Here is a 27,169-nt window from a genome sequence, read left to right on the forward strand (position 1 = left end):
GAAAAGTAGCAAGTAAAGAATATCTTCCATAGAAAGTATCTACCTGACCTCTCCATCAGATACTACTGATCCTCTGTGAAGCAATCTGTGGTTAATATAAGTCCCATGAGCCACCTCAGAATCTACAAAGCCAGAGTGGAAGTTAGTGATCCTTGGTCTCAAGGCACTGCTTAGCAAGAAAATAAGGTCGTAAAGTTTAAGCCATTAAAATGCACGTGCATGCCAACAGGGAGTTATTTAATCAGACACATCCTAAAGTACTAATATAATCTCAATGAAATAGTGAAGTAAAATCTCTAATTTTCTTGAAAACAGAATGCTGATGTGTGCATTTATAAAACAAACACTTCAGAAAAATTATCTAGTTCAATGCAACATTTATTGACCATGATCCGATTTCAAATTTACTGTCAGAGTACATACATGGCATCACATACAACTCTGAGATTCTTTTTCCTGCAGGTGTGACAGAATTACCACTAATTGGTACAGTACGTTACCAGTTATCTGAAAAGCTTGGGACCGGATGTTTTTTTCGATTAACTGGATTTTTCAGATAACTGAATAACGGCTTTAAGCAGCCCAGTAGCCACAGCAGAGTACTTGTATCAGCCGTCGCCGATCCCCAACACCTCCCTCCGCGGTCCTCGCTCCTGCCCGTGAGCCCGAGGTCTCTGATTCCTAACACCTCCCCACCGCCCAAGGTCCCTATTCCTGACTGGGAGCAATAGGGCCCCGCTCCTGCCTGGGAGGCTGATCTCCTTGATGACATCAGGACAGCAGAGAACCATACAGTGGAGGATAAAGAAGAAATGGTAAGAGAAAAGGGAGGGAATTACCTGAAACAAAGACAATCCCATGCACTGCCTGACCCACTGACTTCCTCCAGCCTGCTTCTCTGAGCTGGTACCCAGCCATTCAGCACCTGTCTTCCAGGCTGGTTCTGAGCTCTGTTGTTATCAAACTGGCGCTAACAGTTGTGTCAGAGCCCCACATGAGCATGTTGAATGAAAAAAAATTCAACTTATGACCTCATGTTACCACGAAAAGTTTGGAAAATTGTAAACAGATAACGAATGTAAACAAAGTGAATGTGTAATACAGATGTCCTTATTTTGCATATTCTTACCATGTTATTGTTGGTCAAATGTGGAGAGTTACACAGACGAGTGAATGAGCCAGCATTGCAGGAAGTCACCACTGGAAGTCTTAAAGCAACAATGCTTCACACCAACTTCCCCCCCAAATCATTGGACGGTTTGTGTTGAACAGTCCAAAAGGTAACGAGGCAGACAGAGGTTAAAGGGGTGACAGTCCTTTGATGTTGATGCCGACATGTTAATGAAAGGGATGAAGGGTGAGAGACAGATTGACAAGGTGGATTATTTAAGAATAACAGAAAACTTCACCTGCACATATAATGAAAATCCATTCCATCTTTACAGCAAATGACCCTGTTGATGTCCACTTTGATAGACACCTCAACAAAATGAAAGTAATTTGAATCCCATTATGAAATATATATCTCTCCTGTTAAGGTCTGATTTCTTACACAGGCCCATATTAACAGATGATCATGCCTAAATTGCATTCCCAATGGATAAAGTACTGGGAATGGAAACTTGTAAAATCACCTAAATATAAATCGTTGCTTGATTTACATCTGCACAGACCCATTGCCAAAAATGTATTGTACTACTTTTGTGTAGTTTGCACAGTTTGGGTCTATTCCCAGGGCTCTGGGTCTGAATAAATAAAAATGTCATTATGTAGAAGACGTTGCAAAGTTCCGATCATAAATTGTGTTTTTTTTTAAACTGCAGATTCCAGCATCTGCAGTCTCTTGTGCCTTCATAAATTATGTTAATTTTTGTGCACTAAGAGGGACATGTAGCTTGCTAAAAATTTTCATTATTTGACTGAATTTCTTTTCTCTTTATCTTTTGAAGTAAGCACTTGCTGCTGGACTTTATTTACATCATAAACGACTTTCTTCTTAGCGACTAGTTGCAATATTGCTACTGCTGCTACAGCTTAGATTCCCCAACTCAGCCTTCCGAATTGGCACCCTGTCACATTGTGATTGGATCATTGGGACATCCAATGCTGAGTTACAGCTTTCCCCCAGAGGAATGCCATGTTAACTTTTTCCAAATATTTTACAATTCAATCCCTAAAAATGAAGCAAACATTTCAATAACTCAAAGCAACAATTTATATTTCACAAATTTATACTCCCAGTACTTCATCCATTGTGAAAACATCTATTAAATGAAAATTCTTGCATATTCTGCATTAACAAACTTCATTCAGGGCTTTACACTGTGAGAGCAAGTTGACAAAGTCTTACCAGATATTTCCCTTTATTATGACTCCAGTAAATGACATCATCTGTAATGTTAATACCATTTTCCATAATCAGACAGTATGGAAATAGATCATAGGGTCCATCCCGGCCATTGTTATTCCTATTAAATCCATCCCCCTCCCCATCCACACCACAATCCTAGATTCTACCACACACAAAGGGCAACTTAGACTAATCAATTATCCTATGTCAGATTGGGGGAGGAAAACCACATGATCACAGGGAGAATGTGTAAATTCCACACAGAAAGCACCCGAGGTATGGAATGAATCCATGTCACTGGAGCTATGAGGCAGCACTTGACCAGCTGTATCACATGTCACTGATGCATTGAGGTTGAGGTGTTTTATTCACTTACTTTACCATTTAAACAATTCTATTTCAGATGTTAGGGAAATTATAAATACCAATGAAACACCAAATTATTAGTTACTCATTAAGGAAAGCAAATTAGATAATTTTGTTTGGAGCCATTTGTGTCTATGATTGTTGTATATGGATAGTTTATCTTTTTTGAGTCAAATTTAAATTGTTCAAAGTCATGTACAACAGTATACTAATGTATTCATTTACATTGCATACTTAATTTACACATAATAATATTAAATGAAAAGAAAAATTGAAGCTATCACATCGTCTTTGTTTCCATGATGAATCCATCATTGTCATCTGTAGCTGAGGAACTATCTAGCCTACTAGATTTGGATGAGGAAGTTGAGGTGTGGGTCAGTGAGATGCATGACCTCATAATAGTATTTGCATACTATTATCTCAGCACCATACTGATTGGCTGGTTATGATTAAAATGATTAACAGAGTAATTCAAACAATGAACCAATGTTTTCCCATTGTTGTAAGCAGTCGTTTATTGGCTATTTTTTTACATGTTACTCCAGAGAAGTGGTACATTTCATCTGTCTCTGTTACCAGTGTAAGTTTACTCCCTAGTATCAGTGAAATGTTGTTAGCAGGAATAGTGAGATGTATTTCAGTAGTAATTCCTGTTGGCAACAGTATACTCTTAATTGCCAGATACAATGTGACAACCAAACCACATTACAAAATTTCCCAAATTTGAAAGTCTTTGCAAACATTTAAATGCAATTAAGTATTTATGGACATCATTACTCCACCAGACTTGTGTGAAGTAACACATCAGCTTTTTAAAGCGAGTAATAACTATGTCCTAATGCTTCTGGTGACTTGTATAGAACAGCGCAGCACAGTATGGGCCCTTTGGCCAATTATGTTGTGCTGACCTATGGAAACCTACTCCACATCATTCTAACCCTATGCCCCCTCACAGCCCATAATCTTACATTTTGCTTACATTCATGTGCCTATCTAAGAGAATTTTATGTGTCCCCTTTGAATCAGCCTCCACCGCCACCTCTGGCAATGCTTTCCAGGCACCCACTACTCTCTGTGTAAAAAAGAGATTATCTCTGACATCTCCCCTAACTATTTATCAAGTCAAGTCAAGTTTATTGTCATCTTAAACAGATGTCCTCTGGTCATTGCCAACAAGGTACTGATTGTTCACTCTATCCATGCCTCTCATAATCTTATTCAATCTATTAAGTCACCTTTCATCATCTGTTGCTCCAAAGAGAAAAGCCAAAGCTCGTTCAACCTTTCTTTTTAAGACATTTTACGATCCATGCAGTATCATAGTAAATCACCTCTGCACCCTCTCTAAAGCTTCCACATCCTTCCTATAATGATGTGATCAGAAATGAACACAATAAGTGTGGTCAAATCAAAGTTGCAATATTACCTCATTGCTCTTGAATTCAATCCTGCAACTAATGAATGCCAGCTCTGCATACATCTTCTTTACTAGCCTTCATCTTCCAAAGTGTAAAATCTCATTGTTCTGGATTGAACTCCAGCTTCCATCTCTCAGCCCCAACTTTACATCCTGTCTGGATCCCATTGTAACCTTCAGTAACTTACAGTTTCCAAACTCATCTGAAAACTCACTGACCCACACCTCAACTTCCTCATTCAAATCATTTATATTCTTCTAGATTGTTTACAGTTAAAACTTATCACCATCACAAGACTTACAGGGCAATCTTGAAGAATAGTACATTTGACAATAAGGATAGTCTCATTGACTGATGTCAATCAGTAGCAAAATAAAAAAAACAGTGGTCATATGTCTTTTTACAAAAGTATTGTTGTTCAACAATACCCACTGTGGGACTCCTTAGTGCCAGAATCTGTTAATACGTCCAGGGTGATCCTTGAATAGCACATAGAAGGTCTAATGAGGAAAGGGGTTATAATAAACTAGTGGTTGGAGTTTTACTGGTGGAGCATTTTGGGAATAGTGATCACAATTCTATAAGATTCAAGATACAAATGAGGATAATCCTTTAGCTCATGTGAAAATACTCAATTAGAGAAGGGCGAATTATGATATTATTTGGAAGGAGCTAAGGGGAGTTAATTGGGAGCAGCTGTTGTTGGGCAAGTCTATAATTGACATTTGGGAGTTGTTTATGGACCAGCTGATTAGAATCCAGGATCAATATGTTCCGATGAGGAGAAAGGACAGGGATGGCAAGATAACAGAACTTTGGATAACAAATAAGGTCATGCATCTCATTAAAAAGAAAATAGAAGCACGTGTACAGTTTATAATCAAGATGATGCTCAGGCTGCCATATGAGGCCTACTGAAAGTGGGATAAGATAGGAATGTTTCATTGGATGATCAGGGAACATTTAAACAACATGTAGTTATTTAATGCCATGAGGAGTCTAAATGAAAAGATGGATCTATTTGTCAGAATTTTTGGGTCAAGAATAGGATACAAAAAAATGAAGTAATTTGGATAAAGGTGAAGATGAAGCTTCTCACGCAGAAGGTGGTAGTGGTCCAGTATTCACTTCCTGAAATGATGGTAGACAATCACATTTAAGATGTGTGTTTCAAGTGTTGCAACTGCAAAGGCTTGGGTCACAGTGCCACATAATGGGAAGATAGCTGTGGGAAGTAGTTTGATGAAGCAAATGCATATTTTTTTTGCAACAAAATAAAAATGAAATTTTAAACAAAAATGCTGTTTTTATACAAAGAATGGATCTATAATCTATTTGAAAATTATTTTTTTAGTTGTCATCTTTTAAAATATTGCCATTGAAGGCATCACTCTATATTTAGCATTGAGCAACAGATAGCGTAGATCGGAATCAGTGCCAACGAAATATCCTAATGCAATACCTGTGTTCTGACCAGCCTTCTGGGTGGCTTTGTGGGAGACACAGTGCAACTGTGTGAAAGCTAGCCGTGTACTTGTCGAAAGAAAAATGAGCTGACATTAGCACCCAACAGATGGGCCATGTAGCTCAGGATACTTGGAATGAGAAAGGCCAAGACTGACTTCCTTCACTGCAGACATCATCAGGCCCTTTATAACCTCTGACTGAGGGTTAGCAGCAATGGGAATCTGGCTTGATTTCATCTGTCAGCTCAGGGTGGTTACTGTCTTGAATAAACCTGACAAAGTATCCCAGAAACTACAATGCATTTTAAAAATAATCCTTTTTCCTGTTGGTTTTAGCAATCAACCTACACCTTCAATGGCCATATTTGTTTCAACAACAATTAGGAAAAAGCACACACACAACCAACGATAGCTCCACAGCTGTGTCATGTTTGAAATATGAGTGCATTGTGCATTGGTGACTTCCTTGTACCTCTTATACATTATCCTGCCTATGCAACAACTAAATTGGGTGCAACAGTACTTCATTATTTTAATTAAGCTTATTGCAAGAGTAATCATCATTGCCATCATTATCAATCATTGGTTTTAGATGATCAGTGTAAGTGATGAAGGCCTCTGCTGACAATAAATGATGGTATTGCTGGCTCTATCTGACACTTCATTGGACTTTGCAGGGCTGTTCTAAATACTCTTGGGTTCGCCACAGAAAGGACTATTTATCTATGACAAAAGCTGGGTCTACAGCATATTTGTTTTTTCTTCCCAAATGGATAGACACTTAATATCAGCAAAGTCCATCCTTTAGCTGTTGACAGTAAAGCTATCTGCTGCTGTTCCGTAGTCATTTGCTACACTGAACAGAATCCTCGCAGCAACTGTTTAGGCTGCCGTCAAAACTAAATGCAAACGTCTAACTTTAGTTTGATTGTGGCTTACAGAACCTTGCTGCAATGAGTTGGAAGTGTATTCAGTACAAATTATGAATAAAATGAGAATTAAACAAAGTATTTGTACAAAAAAAATGAATGTCTAAAAATTTTAACACTCAAGCTTTAAGACATGGTTTAATTCTGGGTCAGTGAATAAAACTTATTCAAACTATTTTTCAGAATATAAAAAAATCAATACATAAATACCTGCGGTTGAAGTCATTTTGAGTTTGTTGAAAAATATTCTCACTTACAAAAATTTTACACTTGATAAAATTTTACACTTGTTCGGTGCGGACTAGAAGGGCCTAATGGCCTGTTTCCGTGCTGTAATTGTTATGTTATAACGTGCATTGATGAACTTGTTTCAAAATAATAAATGACTGATGCATAATCTGCAGTCACTTTTATTTTTGCTGACTTCTGAGTGTAATCCACCACTTACCTGTTGTATTTCAGGAGAAATACCCCCTCTGTTTAAGTAGGTGTATACAATATAGATTTCAGTAAGCCATGCATATACTTGTATAATGGGACGTATGCTTCAATAAACCCATTTTAATACATAGCAATATGCAGTGTTAAATGTACAAAGGTTTACTGAGAAAGATGGAATCAACATCCCTAAACATGTTTCACACCAAACATTCCAAAATGCTTTGCTGACCATGAAATATTTTGAAGATCAGTCACTATTGTAGCAAATTCCACTATTTGACATCGATATGTGCATGAGCTCCTTCAACCATTTTCTTAATATTTTAAAAACCTCCAAATTTATTTATCATTATAAAACTAATATGCTTCAAATATAATTGTAGTATCACTATATAATAATCATAGACACTTTTGCAACAAATAATCCAAACTAATAGGGTTCTCTATCTGATGAAACCAACAGATACACATCGATGGGAAGTTTAATTTCTGAATACAGATGAGCTGGGATCTGGTAAGCGTTAACGTTTTAAGAGTCGCACCCTTGTCAAACTCACCCATGTGATAGTTATTGGATAATCAGCCAACCTCTATTTGTGGATAATAATTTCCTTAATTTACTTTGCATTCTAATTTAACCTTTGGTTGGCTGGGTTTCCCAGACAGAGAGGCTACTGTATCCAGCAGGTAATTTAACTTCAGCCTTTCATCCACCCCAAGCAGTTCTTACTCCTCACTCCAAAATTTCCCACCAAATTGTGACCATTTAAGTTCTGAAATCATTAAGATGGGAATGCTGGAATGTCTCAGCCGTGGTGGCCGCTCCACAGAAAAATGATTGGACAAATAATCTGGAGGCCCGGACTAACCAAGCAGCAACTTCTGTTACTAATTTGAAAATGTTTTAAAAACCAAACTACTCATTAGCAATGACAAAGACAGAACTACTGTATTATTATAGAAACATGTCTGGTTTATTCATATTTTTATCTGTTCTGGCCATTTTGTGACTTCAGACCCATCATCACTGTTCAAGAAAGCAGCTCATCTTCTTGGGCAATTAACAAACCCCAGATCATCTAAAATGAATCAATTAACCAAAACAACACTGAGCCTGGATTTGTTTTTTTGCAGGGCAAAATGCTCTGGTTTTTGGCAGCATTCTAATCCACTGGTGTAATAATCCATCCAGAGAACTGCAACAGAAGCTTTGCTGACAACATTCTAAAGGATGAACTTTGCTGATATTAAATATCTATTTATTTGGGAAACAGAAACAAATATATTATAGATCAATTCTGATGATCTTGAACTGTTAACTATTTTTCTGCTAGTATTGCCTGATTCATCTGAAATTGCTGTTTCCAGGATCTCTGTTTTTTATTTCAGATTTCCAACATCTATGTTTTTTAAATTTTCGTAATATTTATTTCATGTCATTTCCTTTTCCTCCTCCTCTTCCCTCATTTTTACCTTCCATTTACACTCACTCTCCCTATCTTCTCTTCTTCCACCCTACCTTCTCTCCAACACCCTCCTTTTTGTGCAACAGAAACCAATAAATGCCTGTCTGGCAGCTGGCTAGGTTGAAGCTGGGGCTTAGCAGGCTGTCAGAGATGCTGCATGTAGGGCTTATTATGGGTGGGGTTTCTGGAACTTAGTGTTTGTGCTGTGTTGGAGGAGCGATTCATCCCAAGCACTTGTTTTTAGATTAATGAAGAACTAACATTATTGACTCATATCCTGCTCATTGTAATTTTCTCGAATCCATGTTGGGTGCCTGAGAGAAAAATTACATTTGTAGAAGAATGTCCCATATTGTTCCCATGTTGATTTCAATTTATTTTGGGGGGTGATGGAGTGGAAGGAAGGAGAGGTGAATGAGGTGGCGGTGGCAGGATAGGAAAAGTACAGAAATAGGTGGGAGGAGGAAGGCGTAAGGGAAGGGAGACTGAGGAAGCCTCAAGACCTGACTGTTTGCAGACCTACCTTGCGAACTGCTGCACGGAATCCTTTACAACAAATTAAAACAAACTCTGCCCACACTAAGCCATGGCAATAACCTAACTGTTATTTTTTGATACATTTTGTTGGCCAACCTTGAACCTCAGACTCCACACACCCTACACCATTCCCCCTGTGCCCTCTCTATCCAGTTTCTTTGATCTCCCTTCCATCCTTTCCTGTTCCTGCATCCATATCTCTGCTCCCTGCCTCCAGCCTTTGATGTGACACAGCAGACCTGCTATCTTCCAGCTCCAGCAACCCCATTTCAATCATGATCCCAGGTGATAGCTGAATGGAATGTATGCATTCTCCTTAGGTTTCCTCTACATTCCAAAAATGTGCAAATTTGATAAGTGATTTGGTTGCTGTTAATTGACGCTGATGGGTGGTAGAATTGAGGAGAATAAGTTGTGACCTAGTATGAACTCAATGGTCTCTTTATATGGCAAACATGCACAACTAAAAGGCAGAATTCTCTAACCTACTTTGCTACTATCAGAAACAATGAAGTGTTAATCAGATCCTGCTGTTAAATTTGACAGAACCTTAAGAAAATCTGCACTTCTGTTTCATGACTTCAAAGCAGCCTTGCCCTCTATTGTTTCTTTGTCTTTGCCACTGCTTTTATCAGTAAATTTAAATAACATTTGTAGATAATTGCACTTATGATTAATTTAAATAAATAGAAGATTAAATGTCCAAAGAAAGTAGTTTTAGGATAAAAATAACTAAGCTAAAAACAGGCTTCAAGAATAGGGGACTGAATGTTTATCATAATTAATTATCCCTTCTTGCTGACATTTCAGTATTGGTCGGTATATATTCTATTTGTGTAATTTCATTTGTGTGTAAAATTTCCAACAGCTCATTAAATCTGTGTTACTGCTAAGTTAGGAAAAGTTAATCCCTCTGTGATTGTGCATTACTTTTATTTGCAGGCAATGTCTTAATAACATATTAGTCCAACAGTGTTGAAGGCTATTGAACTGTACTGCCCCAGGAGAGCTCTTTAATCTTATGTTCTGAGGATTAATAGCATCACTGTCTCATTAGAAGTCTTGAAAGACCATTATATTGTGGTAGCAAAGCTACCATTCTTTTTAAATCAACATTTACTTTTCCTTTGGATACTAACACTTTATCATTAGTGTATAAACCATGGCAGGGAAATATAATAGAAGAGGAAGTATCTTTTGCAGAAAATATTTTACTCCTGGAGGATTAGAATATTGTATGTTCACGATAAATGTAAATGATAAAGCTGTGTCTATTCAGAAAAGTCCCAAATACATCCATTCTTTGCCGCCTCTATTTCAGCATTTATTTATTTCTTCAAGAGGGTTAAGTTTGATGGTGCACGAAACGGGAAAATATGAAACAATTTAGCTCATTTTGAATCCATTAAAAAAAAAATTGGTTGCTTCTTTACAAGAATAATTTCCATTTCCTCAGAACCTTTCATGGTGCAAAAATATCACAGAGGTAACATAAAACAACAAACATTAGCAATGGACCACATAAGGAGGTATTAGGGAAGAAATAAAAAATGAAAAATAACTGAAATGAAAAATAAAAGGTTTTAGGAGAAAATTCCAGATATTAGCACCTTGGTGGCTGAATATATATCCAATAGATGAACAATTTAATTTGGGGATGAGCATTTGAGAAACTCCTGGAAGATGAAGTGGCATAGAGATAGATGGTGGCAGAATTGAAAATAAGTGCAGACATCTTTTTAAAAATTGGGTGTTTTGTTCAACTTGTAGCCTGACACAAGAGAAACTTGTCCGTGAACTACTCTTTGCAGACGATGCCGCTTTAGTTGCCCATTCAGAGCCAGCTCTTCAGCGCTTGACGTCCTGCTTTGCGGAAACTGCCAAAATGTTTGGCCTGGAAGTCAGCCTGAAGAAAACTGAGGTCCTCCATCAACCAGCTCCCCACCATGACTACCAGCCCCCCCACATCTCCATCGGGCACACAAAACTCAAAACGGTCAAGCAGTTTACCTATCTCGGCTGCACCATTTCATCAGATGCAAGGATCGACAATGAGATAGACAACAGACTCGCCAAGGCAAATAGCGCCTTTGGAAGACTACACAAAAGAGTCTGGAAAAACAACCAACTGAAAAACCTCACAAAGATAAGCGTATACAGAGCCGTTGTCATACCCACACTCCTGTTCGGCTCCGAATCATGGGTCCTCTACCGGCACCACCTACGGCTCCTAGAACGCTTCCACCAGCGTTGTCTCCGCTCCATCCTCAACATCCATTGGAGCGCTTACATCCCTAACGTCGAAGTACTCGAGATGGCAGAGGTCGACAGCATCGAGTCCACGCTGCTGAAGATCCAGCTGCGCTGGATGGGTCACGTCTCCAGAATGGAGGACCATCGCCTTCCCAAGATCGTGTTATATGGCGAGCTCTCCACTGGCCACCGTGACAGAGGTGCACCAAAGAAAAGGTACAAGGACTGCCTAAAGAAATCTCTTGGTGCCTGCCACATTGACCACCGCCAGTGGGCTGATAACGCCTCAAACCGTGCATCTTGGCGCCTCACAGTTTGGCGGGCAGCAACCTCCTTTGAAGAAGACCGCAGAGCCCACCTCACTGACAAAAGGCAAAGGAGGAAAAACCCAACACCCAACCCCAACCAACCAATTTTCCCCTGCAACCGCGGCAATCGTGTATGCCTGTCCCGCATCGGACTTGTCAGCCACAAACGAGCCTGCAGCTGACGTGGACTTTTTACCCCCTCCATAAATCTTCGTCCGCGAAGCCAAGCCAAAGAGCCTGTGTAGATGACCAAGCACCAATTGGAATAATTGAATGGGGTATGATGTGGTTGAGGCTGAGATAAAACCAGAAATAATTTTACTCCACTATTGGAAGTGCAGTGAATATATTAGTCTATTTGTGCTTTGGAGAAGAATATTCTGATAACAGTCAAGAATTTACATAATAGAACTTGTCACCATGCACTTGTTTTGATATTTAATTAAAATTTACAATATGTCTCTTCCACTTTCTTAGATAATTGAGGTACTTTAAAAAATTTGAAAAATTCTCCATTTCACTGTAAAAAGCTTGAGCTTCTTTAGGGCTTTCTCATGACGTAAGGGACACATGGGATTGCCATTATGACCTTTCTCAGTTATTTCATGTATCCATTACCAAATTATTTCACAGTTGACTCACAACTTTAAAGATGTGAATTCATAACATGTTCACCTCTGCGTCTGGGTTCAAATCTAACTACAAAGTCTGATGTACAATTCACTGCAGCTACAAAAGTATGGTATTGAATGCATGTCATACTATTGGAGATATAACCTTCAAAGTACTGGAGGAACTCAGCAGGCAGGAAGCATCCATGGAATGAAAATGACAGTCAACATTTTGGGCCAGAACCCTTCAACAGGAATACAAAGAATCATGCTGTCCCCCATATAATAGTGTGGGGGTGGGGAAAGGGGCAGGAGTACAGGCTGGCAGGTGACAGACAAATACAGATGGGAGGGGAAAGAAAGAAAGAGCTGATAGGGGAAGGAACAGAGGGCTGAGTTAGGTACACTCTGTTAGGAGGAAGGAAAGTGAGGGTGACAGGCAAGTAAAATAGGTGGGGAAAGGAAAAGTGAAAGAGAAATAGGGTTCTTAAGGATAGAATTTATGAGCATTTGGAGAAGTATAGACTAGCCAGCATAGCTTGGTGAAGGGAAGGTCGTGCCTCAGGGGTTTCTTCATGAGAAACAAAAGAAATTGATGAGGGTAGGTGTAATGGAGGATTTAGACCATGCTTTTGCTTAGGCAAGGCTGAGTATCAGTAACCTACTTTGAGAATAATGTTAGAATCAGCAGGCATAAGCTAAATTCCACCATGGGGCCTAGAGATGCAGTTATCTGACAAAAAGACATCTGGTACCAAGAACGTTTAATCTTCCTGCTTGTTAGCCAGTTGCTGTTTGAGATTGATGGGATTGTTGGTCGCAGACTGTCAGGCGAGACCTTGAAGCTAAGTAAACCATTGTATTCAAAGTGATAAGCTAGAAAGTTGTGGTATTTGATAGAAGCCTAGGCGTGCTCGGTTATCTTTTTTTTGCACAGGGAATAGGTGCCTGAGTAAGCAATTTTTGGGTAATATAAGCCATGGTCCCGCTGCTGAAGTTTCAGACTCTCTGAGGGGTGGAAACGTCTCTCAGCAAGAAAAAGAACTTCTCGAGTCCAACCAACGTCCCGGTCGGGGGAGGTGGAGAAGCTGCTACTGGCGCCCCGACAATCTACTACAAGTGTGCGGTCATTGCCTCGCTTCGGCAGTTGGGACCAGTCCAGGTGTTGATAAGTATAATTGGGAAGGGCTTGCATATTGTAGTTTGAAATCAGCTTAAGATTTTGTAATAAAGATTTGTATCAACTGAAGTGCTCTCGGCATGTGTCTCTGTTTTCTTTCGGTAGCTCAAACACTGTGACCCATCTAAAACGAACAAAGGAAGAGGTACAAGTTTACCCAGGACAGTAGGATAGTAGATATGGGCTATATGGATATTAGGAAGGCATTTGACAAGGTCCCCCATGAGAGACTCGTTCAGAAAGTCATGAGGCATGGGGTCCATGGAACCTTGAGAATGTGGATAAAACATTGGCTTGCATGTAGAAAGCAGAAAGAAGTAGTGGATGGAAAGTATTCTGCCCGGAGGTCAGTGACTAGTGAAGTTTAGCAGGGATCATTTCAGTTAACCCTGCTTTTTGTGATTTTTATATATGACTTAGAAGAAGAGGCAGAAGGATGGGTCAGTAAGTTTGGGGATAACATGAGAGATCGGTGCCAGGGTCTTGGAAGCTTTGTGGAGGCTACCCAGTTTGAGTTTTGCAAACAAAAGGACCAGGAATGTTGTGACCACAGCTCGTGTGGATGGACATTTCTTCAAAGGCAAGACAAGAAGAATTCGTGTGTGTTGTAGCCACAGCTTCATCAATTCAACATTAATTCTGGGCATCAAATTTCAAAGGCCTATGCTTTAACACTGAATTTTTTAAAAGAGTACTTTGAAGTTACTTTCTAGATTTTGGACTGGACTGTAATGGTCTGGGTAAATCTCACTCACACACACACACACACACACACACACACACACACACACACACACACACACACACACACACACACACACACACACACACACACACACACACACACACACACACACACACACACACACAAAAGAACACCTGTGCATAGTTGAGGATAGATTTAATGTTAAGGATAGTTTAAGAGTAAAAAATAAGATGAGTGTTTTAAAATTAAACACTGTCTAGTTAATTGTCTATTGCTGCTCGTTACATGCCCTTCATAACACTACAGATGTCTGGATTAAATTTCAAGCCTGAAATGTTGGTTATTTCCAATATTTTTAACTTTCCAATATAAATTACAGTTTGATCTGCTGAGTTTCTCAAGGATAGTGTTTTACTAAATTTTCTCTCTATTTTTATGCTAACTTATTCTGAGCTGCATATTCTGATATGTGCGATTATTGTGTGTTAATATTTAAAGTCCTATTAGTTTATTATATATTTTGTGGTGGTTTTATTTTTACACAGTGGTTCGGTTTGTAATGTGGGGATCAGTAAGGAGGGAAAAGAAACACGAGGTTAGACAGCTAGATGGTTGTGAGCAGCAAATCTAGAAAGGAGTTGCTGATGTCACTTCCTGCTTTTTCTCTTGCTGCTCCACAGTTATTTGTTATTCAGCGAAGTAGGATGAGACACTGCATGATAATGATGTTTTACAAGTTCAGAGCATGAACAACAAATCTTTACAACCGCCCAGGGAGTACTGTAGAGCTTTCCTAGTGTAGTTTTGGTAACAGAATCAGTCTATTACATTCCATATGACACTAAAAGTTTTGCTGTACATTACTGCCTGTGTGTGTGTGGATTGTACACTAGCTTTAGAGATCATGCGGTCAAGCAATAGCTTTTGGTACCAGCAGCCATCCAAATATGAAGGGACTGTGGATTCCAGCAAAGTAAATGTATCATGTCTGAGGCCAGCACGTGCTTGACCACCCATAACAATACATACAATCACATCACTTGGACATTCTGGTACCAAAATTTCTTCTCCTTCTGTTACACCAAGTGGCACAAGTGTGTTCAATGACATACCGCATTATTGGAATGATAACAATCCTGATGAAACCATTTTATTTTCTTTCAAAGAAGAATAAAGTGAATTCAACATTTCTATGATCTCCCTTAACTAAAGATGGATCATAAAAAATAGATCTGTTGCAGATACCTTAAGCTCCAGCTTGGAAGGATAGTAATGTAGAAGATGGTGACGTGTCAGGCTGGGTAGCTACTCCTGTGCTCATGTTCTTATGCCACTGTGACCCGAACAATAAATTGTTGTTCTTGTGTGTACTGCAAGTAATGTTAGAATGTGAGCCAGCTTGTTCCACATTGAGATGGACAAATGAAAACAGCTCTGGACTTCACAGACAAAACCTTCTTCTGATGTCCCTTCTCTTCCTCTGAGATCTAAAACAAGTTGTTTGCTTTGTGTATTCCCTGTCTTGTTCCACTGCACTTCAAAGGAATGTTTCTTAAACTGTCCATATCTGGAGCAGCTGGGGAAATGGAGAAGTCTTGAAGTCATCATAAATTCCTTGGTTTCTTGACATCCATTCCATGTCATCTTTATTGGCTCTTAAGATGTCAGGAAAAACCAAATACAAATGAACTGGAATCAGCTATCAATCAACAATTCATCTCAACTTTAGCAAGTGGTTCATTTTGTGTACTTTCTGATTTTAATTTCAGTTTTGAATTATTATACTGTTGAACAAAACTATAACCTGCAATCCTTATTAAAGTCAATGCCTCCAATAATATGCTGAAGTAATTAAACATGACATTAGTTAATGATCCCTTTTATTCGTGCTGGAGGGTGATCCTTCCTGCAGCTTAACTCATATCCAACTGTGTGGTATTATTTAGATTCAGTTGGGTAATCCTGGCATTAAATCATCTTTAAAATGATTGACATCATGATCTCTCTCCCATGCCAACTTCCAGTGAGTGTTAGTGTTACACAAGCATTCATTATGTGTACAAGCAGTCTGACTCACTCTGTAACTCTGAGTTGCACAGTAGGAGCCATAATTAACCAATTCAACATTTGTACCATTCAAACAATCGATGTTTTGCAGCCAAATTTTCGTGCTATTGTCTCATAGACAATAATGGGTATACTTGAAATCTTTATTGCCTGCATATCTCTTGACATCAGTAACTATAGGAATTACTCTAAATATCTCATCTGAAAATAAAAGTTTTGGAAAAAATCATTCGACTCTCAACTATGGAAAAGGACATTTCAGTAATATTAGATTGTTTGATTACCTCAGCACATTGAAAAAACATTGACATTAACAGAGATTCAGGTAATAATTTATATCATAATGTAATAAATCAGGATTGAGAAGGAAGGCAAAAGATACACAAAATAATATCTTGCCAAAATTCATAGGTTATGTGAGACATTGATTATTTGCAGTGCTTGGTGTTCTTCCCACATCTTAATAAAGATATTAAAATTATTTTTTTTCAATGGCTATATTTTAAATGATGAAAGGTGAGAGAATGAAAGATATTTAGCCAATTAAATCTGAAAATATGGATTACTACTATCCAGATCATTGCAATTTACTTTCCAAAAAAAGTTCTCTTTGATTCAAAGTTCAGAGTACATACATGATATCACATACAATTGTGAGATTCTTTTTATGTGGGCCAGGCAGAATTTATAATGACCAGTAATGTAACTGAAAGGTGCACTTAAAGAAAGAAAGAACTGTAAGCAAACTGACTGCAAATACAGAAGTATAACTATTAAAATAATAAATACAGGTAATGAGCAAAGTACAAGTCCTTAAATGAGTCTCTGAATGAGTCTGTTGTTCAGAAGTTGTGGGTAGCAACTTTTTCTGAACTTGGAGCTACAAGTCTTGTAGCACCTGTACCTCCTTCTTGATGGCAACAGCAAAAATAGAGGATGTCCTGGGTAATATGTTATCAGTTACGATTTTTACAGACTTCACTGGATTTTACTGTTATGACTATCCTGGCATTGGTCTTTCACACAGGAATGACCAAAACTGCAAATCTCCATTTCTGTCTGCAATTTTAGAAACATACCGGCATTCTATGAACAAAAGGGGCGGGACGTCAACAACATTGGTGTCTGCGTCTAATGTCATGTATAACATACTGTATTTGATGGTATGCTATAACCACTTGTTTTTCTACAAAAGAATGGCTCAAAAATATTCCACCAGTTTTATATGCCAGGTTAAAATTAGGGTGATAATGGTGAGTAATGCCAACAGTAAATATTGTCAGTCCCCGCACTGGTCATTGTGTTTTTTTAATGAATTTTATTTTTCATTTGCATCAAAAGATACACTGTGTCTATCCATAACATAAGAATAATAAAAACTCTGACACAAAAAGAATATTTTTTTTATATTTTCTCCCCCCCCCCCCCCACTCCCCTGCCTCCCCAAAAAAGTAGGAAAAAAAGAAAAGGAAAAACCTGTCTAATAAACATATATTTTAATTAATTAATTGCAAATTTACATCATAATCTTAAACCATGAACTATCTAGGGCGGGTTGGATGGGGGAGTGGTGGTGTAGGTAAAATCGTAGCAATAAAATCCATGTTGGGTTTCCAAATCTTATCAATGTTTTTCTGGTTAATTTTGTAAGTTATACGTTATTTTTGGTCATTGTTATGTTGAGTAAGTGTCAGGTCCATGAGAGACGAGTCTGGACATAATGGTTTGCTATCAAACTTTACTTTTAGTAACACATAACAATTAATAGAGGAGTCTGGGAATGAAGCACGTATATGAAAAAGCATGGAAAATACATGGACAATTTAATAAAACATATGCACTCAATTTATAAAAGAGCCTGGGAAAATCTACTGCAAGTATTGATTGAAAGAAGTGGATTTCAAACTTTTTATTTTCTGCTCACATACCAGCTTAAGTAATCCTTTACTAATCACCGCTGCCTATTGTTGGGGGCTGGTGGCCGGCTGTCAGTGGGGGTGTGGGGCAGTGAGCTTCAGACTGTTCAAAGAGGACAAACCCACAGACCAGTTTGCTCACAATCTGGCAGACCTAGTGTCAAATCTTTGTGCTTTGTGATTGCCCTCACAATCTGACACGCCTAGTATCAAATCTAGGGATAGGGTTAGGGTTCAGGTTAGTTTGTCAATATGTGTTCACTGGTATCCTTTCTCAGTGGTTCTGTTTCATTATAAACTGACACATTTGGGTGGCCCAGGCTTTCATTACCCTGTGCCTGTTTCTAGCTCTTAGTGGATCAGCTGTGCATTTTGCTATGAACTGGGGTAAGTTTATTGTCTGCATAGTTGATGACCTTATATTCACACCTTAGATTTAGGGTTAGGTGTGGGATTTGGGATAGGGTTAGGGTTAGGTCTATGGTTGGTGTTCTGGTTAGGATTAGATGTGGGGTTCAGGTTAGGTGTGGGGTTAGTGTTAGGGTTAGGCTTAGCAGCTCACAACAACAGAGAGCAGGCAGCGGTCCGCTGGGACAGAGTGGAACAGTGTGCTGCAGGAGAGAGCAGGCAGCACTGAAAGAATTACGAATATACTAAGAAAATTATGGGACACAATACACTTTGACCCAAGTTGGTCCCGGAATGCCTGCAGTGCAGTTTACACAGCAAGCATTCTGGAAAAATTAAAAGGGGTCTCGGAGGAAAAAAGTCAGAACTCGAATGGTACCCTCATTCCAGTTCTGAGTTTTTTTAAACAGCAGGCATGCCAGGAAAATGGGGATAATTTCCTGGAATGCTGCGGCTATGTGAAAAACATACTTGATAATTGCTGCTGGTCTGTGATGGTAATGTTCCATGTAGATGGTGGGGAGATGGCTGTGATGTACTGGGCAGAGTTTATAGTACACCATTTCACAGAATTTTTCACAGAGGTATTGGCGACCCCCATACCAGACCGTGATGCAGCCAGTCAGCAAACTTTCGATGACTCATCTGTAGATGCTTGCCAAGTTTCCCAGTGACTTACCGAACCTCCACAAATGCCTCAGAAAGTAGAGGCGCTGACGTGTTTTCTTCACAATAGCATTAATATGATGGGTCTAGGACAGATTCCCCGAGATAGTGACCCCCCCCAGGAATTCTAAGTTGTTCAGCCACTCCACTTCTGATTACCTCTGGTTTTCCTTTCAAATTTGTTCTTATTCAAATTGCTTGAAATTTTTATTCTCCAATTACAGACCCTTTTGCAACTGGATATCATTTCACCTTACAAGAACACCCCAGCTATTTTTTCTCTCCTTGAAACTGGGGTCTGCATCCTTGGTATCTGGTAAATTTCCTTTCTTCCCTCTGCAATGCATTCATTTCAAAAAAGCTGCAGTCACAAGATTCATTTTGACTGAATGCCCCATTTCAGAATCAAGATTTATTGTCATGAAAAAGTCATGAAATTCAGTGTTTTGTGGCAGCATCATAGAGCAAACAAATGTACCATAACCATCTTACAACATCACTACAAAAATAAAATAAAATAAAATAATAATAATGGTGGACGAAAAGTAAGGCAATGTTATTGGTTCATTGATTATTCAGGAATCTGATGGCAGCGGGGAAGAAGCTGTCCTTGTGCCGCTGAGTGCTCGTCTTTAGGCTCCTTGTACCTTTTCCCAGATGGTATCAGAGTGAAGAGGGTGTGGCCTGGGTGGTAGGAGTCTTTGAGAATAGAGGCTACTTTTTAAAGTTACACTCTCATATAGATGTCCTCGAAAGAATGAAGACTGGTGCCTGTGATGTCACAGGCTGAGTTAACCACCCTCTGGAGTTTATTGTTGTTTTGAGAGTTGGCGCCTCCATACCAGGCAGTGATGCAACCAGTCAGAATGCTCTGCACGGTACACGTGTAGAAGTTTACGAGAGTCTGCAGTGACTTACCAAACCTCCTCAGACACCTCACAATGTACAACCCCTGGCGAGCCTTCTTCGTGATTGCCTCAACGTGGAGGCTCCAGGACAGGTCCTCGGAGATGCTGACAGCCAGGAATTTGAAGTTATTGACCCTGTCCACGACTGAGCCCTCAATGAGGACTGGGTCATGTTCCCCTGATTTCCACCTGACGTTTTTGATATCCTAAAATGTCCTGCCAGTTGTAACTGTGACTGAGTCACTGAAAAGTGAAGCAGGTAGATATAAAAGGTCTTTATTTATCGCAAGCCAAGTCTTCTGGAGAATCTGTTATTTCCCTTCACTCTGACACTCAACAGTACAGAAATGCATTGACTTTCTTTAAACACAAAGACAACAATAAATGATAGAGAATTAATTATAGCCATTTCAGTGGCTATAATTACCTACTTAATTTTCATACGTTGAGTCCAAAGAGTAACTCTTGCAGAATTATATTTGTAGAATGAGACCACATCCCAAATTGCAGAACTTCATTGAATAATCAAATTATTGATGTCTGGTCCAAAGGTTCTGATCACAAAACATCCGACATGCAAAATACATTACCTTTGTTTTAATGTGAGGGATAATTCCGTTGGATGTACAGTCAGAATATTAAGTAACAAAATAGACCTGTCCCAAGCATGGTCTTGAGGCAGAGATATGGTTTTAACAATATTAATTAACATTGTGCTAATTAGTTCATTCCTAAAGCAAGACTCAGGCCTGAAATGTCAACTTGCCTTTTACTTCCAATGGATACCGTGTGACCTGCTGAATTTCTGCAACACTTCTGTGTACTGCATCAGACCCCAGCATCAGCAGTGTTTCTTGTTAATTCAGGGAAGTGGCCACTTAATGCCCTCACCGATAACATGAGGGTTTCTCTGAGGTCAATTAACATGAACTTTTGTTTATTGCCATCCCCAGAATGTTCCACACCCAGTGTTTGTTTTCAATGGCCATAAATCATCAGTGGAAGTCAAATGTGAACTATTTTTTAAGACTGATTTTCTTTCGCATTTATGCTGCTGTCCACATAATTCATGGAGTCCTGAATAATCCCAAAAAGTGCTCAGAATCAGAATACTTCAACTGAAGCAACACAAACACTGCTGATGGTGGAAGCATGAATGAACAAAGAAAAACTGGAGGGAATTAGCAAGTCAGGCAACATCCAGGGCTAGAAATGGTCAGTTAATGTAGTGGGTCAGGACCCTTTATCGAGTCTGAATAAAATCCTGTCCTGAAACTGACCGTTTCTAGCCCTGGATGTTGCCTGACCTGCTGATTCCCTCCAGTTTCTCTTTGTCCTATCAACTGAAGCAGTGTCTTGTCTACCAGCAATTGCTTAACATAACTTGCTTGGTTTTGAGGTCATGGCCACTAATTACAAAACCATGCATTCAATATACAGTATATTTCTGCAGCTCTCTAAATGTATCCTTTCACCTTAAAATACTTTAGCATTTACCCTTTTACAACTTTCTTTCGAAATTGTACAATTTAGTTTATATTCCTTCTCATTTTGCTAATAAATTGCCCTATTGCACATTTTTGTGCTACAATGTGACAATCATACACATTTGATCAGTTTGCCCATGCTGTGTGAGGTCTGTTATGATCCTCTACACTGTTCTACACTTTTAGGACATTTACATAAACTTTGAAATTAATACCAGTATTCAAAAGTAACAGGCTATTAAAATAAATCAGAAGGGCATTGATTCGAACATAGTCTCCCAAGGGAAATTGATTTTATCCTGCCCTCTGCGTTCTGTTCCTTGGCCAATTTTGTATCCATGCAGTGACTGTGTTTTTAATCCAAGGCTGTAAATTTGTTAATAAATCGTTGAATGATTCTTTGTCAAGCACTTTTTAAAAGTTCAGATATACAACTGCATTCATTCTCTTTTTCACTTTAAGAAAGATCTCAAAGCAAGTTAGACAAAATGGCTTTGGTAGGCTGGATTTCAGAAGGAGGAATTCTATTTTGATCTATTTTCTCCCTTTTTTTTAGACTGTGAATAATCTTAAACACATGCACGGTATGCTAGGTTGATATCATGTAACTTGGTGCGGGGTAGGGATTAAATGACTTCACCCAGAGCTTAGTTTTTAAAAAAGTGAAGTGCAGTAACTTTCTTTTCATTAACTGTTCATGTAGTATGGTCACTTGAACAGTACTGGAATAGAACATTATAGCACAGAAAACAGGCCATTCGGCCCTCCTCATCTGTACCAAACTATTATTCTGCCTGGTCCCACTGACCTGCACCCAGTCCATGGCCCTCCATACCCCTCCCATCCATGTACCTGTCCATATTTTTTCTTAAATGTGGAAATTGAGCTCACATTCACCACTTCAGCAGCCAGCTTGTTCCACACACCCACTAGTCTCTGTGTGAAGAAATGCCCCCTCATGTTCCCCCTAAACCTTTCCCATTTCACTCTTAACCCATGTCCTCTGGTTTTTAACTCACCTAGCCTCAGTGGAAAATGCATTTACTCTATCCATATCCTTCATAATTTTGTAAACCTCTGTCAAATCTCCCCTCATTCTTCTATGCTCCATGGAATAAAATTCTAACCTATTTAACCTTTGTCTGTAACTCAATTGTTGAAGTCTGGTAAACATCCTAGAAAATCAATTTTATTGATATCTTTCCTGTACTTAGGTGACCAAAACTGCACACAATACTCCAAATTTAGCCTCACCAATATCTTATACAACTTTACCATAATATCCCAACTCCTAAACTCAATACTTTGATTTATGAAGACCAATATGCCAAAAGCTCACTTTACAATTCTATCAACCAGGGAATTATGCATCTGTATTCCCAGATTTCTTTATTCTACCACACTTCTCCCGAACAATTACTGTGTATGTCCTATCTTGGATTGTCCTTCAAAAATGTAACACTGTACACTTGTCTGCATTAAATTCTATCCACTATTTTTCAGCCCATTTTTTCAGCTGGTCCAGATCCCTCTGCAAGGTTTGAAAGCTTTCCTTGCTGTCCACTATAATTCCAATCTTAAGGCCTTTTCATAGGTGGTCTGGTATTTCTTACCTTTTCATGCAGGCACAGAAAATCCTGCTCCGATGCCTGGAGGCTACTGGGACGTTGAGGTGGCATTCAGGAGGCATGGCTACTGATGCCATGACGCCATACATACGCACTAAACAATGGCCGACTTCGTTACCCATAACCCTCCACACTGTTGGAACCGTTCTGTGTTTCCCAAAAAGAGTCCTCTTTGTGGAAAGCGAAGGGGAGACAGTCTATGATGAACTCATGAAAGAGTACAATGACCTAATTCAGGATCTAGGCTGCCTTCCAGGAGAACACACAATTAGAGAGGATAAATGTGTGCCACCGATCATACATCCATACAGAAAAGTTCTATTTGCACTTCAAAACCAACTAAAAGCAGAGTTGGACAGGATGGAAAGCCTGAACGTTATTCAGAAGATAGATGAGCCAATGGAGTGGGTGAGTTTACTCGTGGTTGTGGACAGAAAGAATGGAAATCTTAGAATTTGCCTGGATCCAAGAGATCTAAACAGAGTAATATAGAGAGAACACTTTAAGCTTCCACTTTAATCTTCTTAAAGTCAGTCTCTGATATTACATAATTTGTCCTCCAGTATTCAATTTGACTGAAATGTACATGTCATTCACTTTTAATCTCAACATACAGTCTCTGTTTTCTTTCTTGTTTTCAATCACAACATCTACATAGAATTCCTCTATCTCCTTTCATCTACTGCACAAATCTTGCTTTGTAGCACTTGGTTCCTACAGCAATGGGCATAATGGTTGCTTTTCCTGCACATATTGCATGATTTACCATTTGTCAGACAGTTTTTTGGTAGGTGTTGTGTACCGCGTCGACAACATGGCTTTCGATTGTCCCTTTCATTTTTGTTTGCTGGCCACGCCTCTGTTTCCACTTTGGTGATCTTTTTATTAAACGGTCTATGCCTGTTCTTGCTCACTGCATCCACGTTGCAGCTAGTTTCAATGAACAGCTCTTTTGCCTGCAATTTTATAGTTTCTGTAGCTCTACAAAGTGTTATGGCTTTTTCCAGGTCAAGAATTTGCTCTCTTAGCAGTCTTTCCCTTCGACTATTATCTGGAATACCACTCACCAGTCTGTCTTTTATTAGTGAGTCAGTCAGTCCACCAAATTCACACGTTTTGCTTCTGTTTCTCAATTCAGTCATATACTGATCAATACTTACTTCCGTTTTCTGTCACATGAAAAATCTGTGCCTCTCAAACGTCACGTTATGTTTAGGTATGCAGTATGCCTCAAACTGTTCCATTATTTTTTCCAATTTCATTTTGTCTCCTTCAGCAGCAAATGTGAAGTTATTATACACCTCCAGGGCTTCATCACCCATGACATATAAGAAAACTGATGCTTTCACTTTATCTCTTTTCTCATATGCTCTGACTGCCACTAAATACAATCCAAAATGCTGTTTAAATCTTTTCCAAATTTCAGCCACATTACCTGTCAGCTGAAGTTTTGCTGGTGGCTGTAATCCTTCCATTTTTTTACTTTGTTAACTTCTCTTCACTGATCAGTTGTTGACTTTTGATTTTCCTTTTAAAGTATTTCCTTTTAATTTCCTTCATCCCATTTCTGACACCATGTTTCATCTTGTATTCGTATGTGTGAGTTCTTAGACAACACGTGGATAAAGGAAAAGTTTATTTTACTTTAAAGTTAATTTAAACAGTACCGTGTGGCATGCCATGAGGCTGCAAGCCTCCATTACAGATCTTGTATACTATCTCTTGCTCTGTATCGGCTCCCTGCTGGCAGCCAAGTCTAATCAGACAGGAACTATAATCAAGGCCTTGGTAGTGGCCATGCAAACATGATCATTTTCATTACAGCTCCCGCTGCCCTGATGGCTCCCGCCAGCTCCTGCTATTGCACTAGACCACACTGACAGTTCCTGCTGCCCTGCTGATGGCTCCCACTACCCCGAGGGCTCTCGCTGTCCTGCTGGCCCCCACTGTCCCAATGGTCCCTGTTGCCCCGATGGCTTCCTGTGGCTCCTGCTGCCCCACTGACCTCCACTGATGGCTCCCACTGCCCTGACGGCTCCCGCCTGCGGCCCCTGCCTCAGGGTGAGAGGGATGAGTGGGGAGATGGGTCGCGGGCTGATGCCATCATTATCCCACCCCAAACCAGCCACTTACATTGGCTGTACATTCAGGTCAGGTGGTGGCGTGCAGCCCTCCGCCGATTATCCTTCCCTGAGAAGGGTTGGCATCGGAGCCTCAGAGCCGGCCACGGTTCATTCAGAAAGGTACGTCTTTAGCTGTAAGGGCGAAGAACCTCCACCTTTACAGACGGGTGTTTTTCCTGCTTGAAAGGACCTACTGTAAAAGCATTGTGCTAACTGCTGAGATAACTGTGGCATGCACAATCTTTCATATTGATTCATGGCAGAATTCTATTGGGTATAGTTGTAAAATATCAGAAGTTTGGAAGCAAGTATTTGAGCAAACAATAATTTTTTTTAATTTTTAGCACTATATTTTCTTAGACCTGAAGATGTGCAGATGCAAAGCAAATGTGCATTAAAATGCAAGTGAAGGTTCTGATACAAGAAATATTCAAGACACATTTTAATTCAAATTTCTGTCTGAGTTTATAAACATTTCCGTAGTATTTGATCTCAACAAGTTAGCTAATTATCCAATTGATCAATGATCTCGAAAGAACTTGAAGAAAATTATGCCTATATATACAATTTTCCCACACTATTTAAATGGATACCATTTAGTTCAAGTACGTTCATCATTCACTTAAATTAATATACGAAGTAAACTTAAGCATTTGCTTATAAAGATTTGCACAGACTAAAATTTCTAAACAATTTTTAATCTGACAATGGTGTGGTTTCTATTATATTCTAGCCACAGGTCAACACAATGTACACGACAGAAGGTAAAGGCACACATAGAGCCATAGAATGCTATAGCACAGAAACAGGCCCTTCTGCCCTTCTACTCTGTGCTGAACTATTTTTCTACCTAGCCCAACTGAACTGCACCCAAAATCTTAAATGTCAAAATTGAGCCAACAGTTCGTTCCACACTCCCACCACTCTCTGCGCAATGAAGTTACCCTAATGTTCCCTTTAAACTTTACACCTTTCACCCTTAACGCAAGTCTTCTGGTTTGTATCTCACTTAACCCCAGTGGACAAAGCCTGCTTGTATTTACTCTATCTTTTCCCATCATAGTTTTGTATACCTCTCTCAAATCTCCTCTCATTTTTCTACGCTTCAGGTAATGAAGTCCTAAACTGTTTAACCTTTCCCTGTAACTCAGTTCTTCAAGTCCTGGCCGTTATAAATCTCCTCTGCACTCTTTCAAAATATTGATAGGCTTCCTGTAACCTGGCGGCAGACCAGTGAGGGGGCTCTCTGGTTGAGGACCAGAGCATGCGGCGGGCTGCTGGTGACTCGAGGAAGCTGTGGGCTGCTGGAGATGGCCGTTGGGAGACGTGCTAGGCTACGGACTACTGGAGATTGGCTCAAGCTGGCTGGAGGGGCGCCAGGTATCGGAGCCGGGATGCGAGGAGGTGCCGAGGGTGTTGAAATGTTCCTGACCATGTCAGAGGTTTGGATCTGGAGCTGGGGTTGTCAATAGTTTGGACTGGACTCTCTGTGGCTGCAGGGAGTGTGGAAGCGCTGGAGGCGAATCTATGGACACTCCGTGACTCGGGGGAACGACGACTCTCTTTTGCTTCCCTCTCTCTCTGACTGACTATAAGAGGTCTTTAGGCAATTCCTGCCAGTGGCAAAGATGTCTGCCTTTCAGCAGGCAAAAAGTAATTTCATGTAATACAACATAAATTGAATCTTGAATCTTGTAGTTAGGTGGCCAAAACTGCATACTGTACTCCTAATTTAGTCTCACCAGTGTCTTATAAAACTTCACCATACATTCCAACTCCTATATTCAATACTTTTATTTATGAAGGCCAATGTACCAAAAGCTCTCTTTATCACCCTATCTACCTGAGTCAGGAAATTATGTATCCTTATTCCCAGATTCCTCTGTTCCACCACATTTCTCAATGCCCTACTATTTACAGTATATGTACTAC

General features: G+C 39.5%; 1 long non-coding RNA gene across 5 annotated transcripts in view; it reads left to right on the plus strand.

The window, feature by feature from the left end:
• The first annotated feature begins 3,214 nt into the window (after positions 1-3,214).
• The window catches only part of LOC138753360 (uncharacterized), a 137,718-nt gene continuing 113,763 nt past the window's right edge, over positions 3,215-27,169 (plus strand). For all 5 annotated transcript variants that reach the window (XR_011351133.1, XR_011351134.1, XR_011351129.1 and 2 more), the window contains exons 1-2: positions 3,215-3,299; positions 7,437-7,487. This is a non-coding gene — a long non-coding RNA (uncharacterized lncRNA). The remainder of the gene's footprint in view (positions 3,300-7,436; positions 7,488-27,169) is intronic.

The sequence above is a fragment of the Narcine bancroftii genome, chromosome 1 (assembly GCF_036971445.1).
Source record: "Narcine bancroftii isolate sNarBan1 chromosome 1, sNarBan1.hap1, whole genome shotgun sequence".
Lineage (NCBI taxonomy): Eukaryota > Metazoa > Chordata > Chondrichthyes > Torpediniformes > Narcinidae > Narcine > Narcine bancroftii.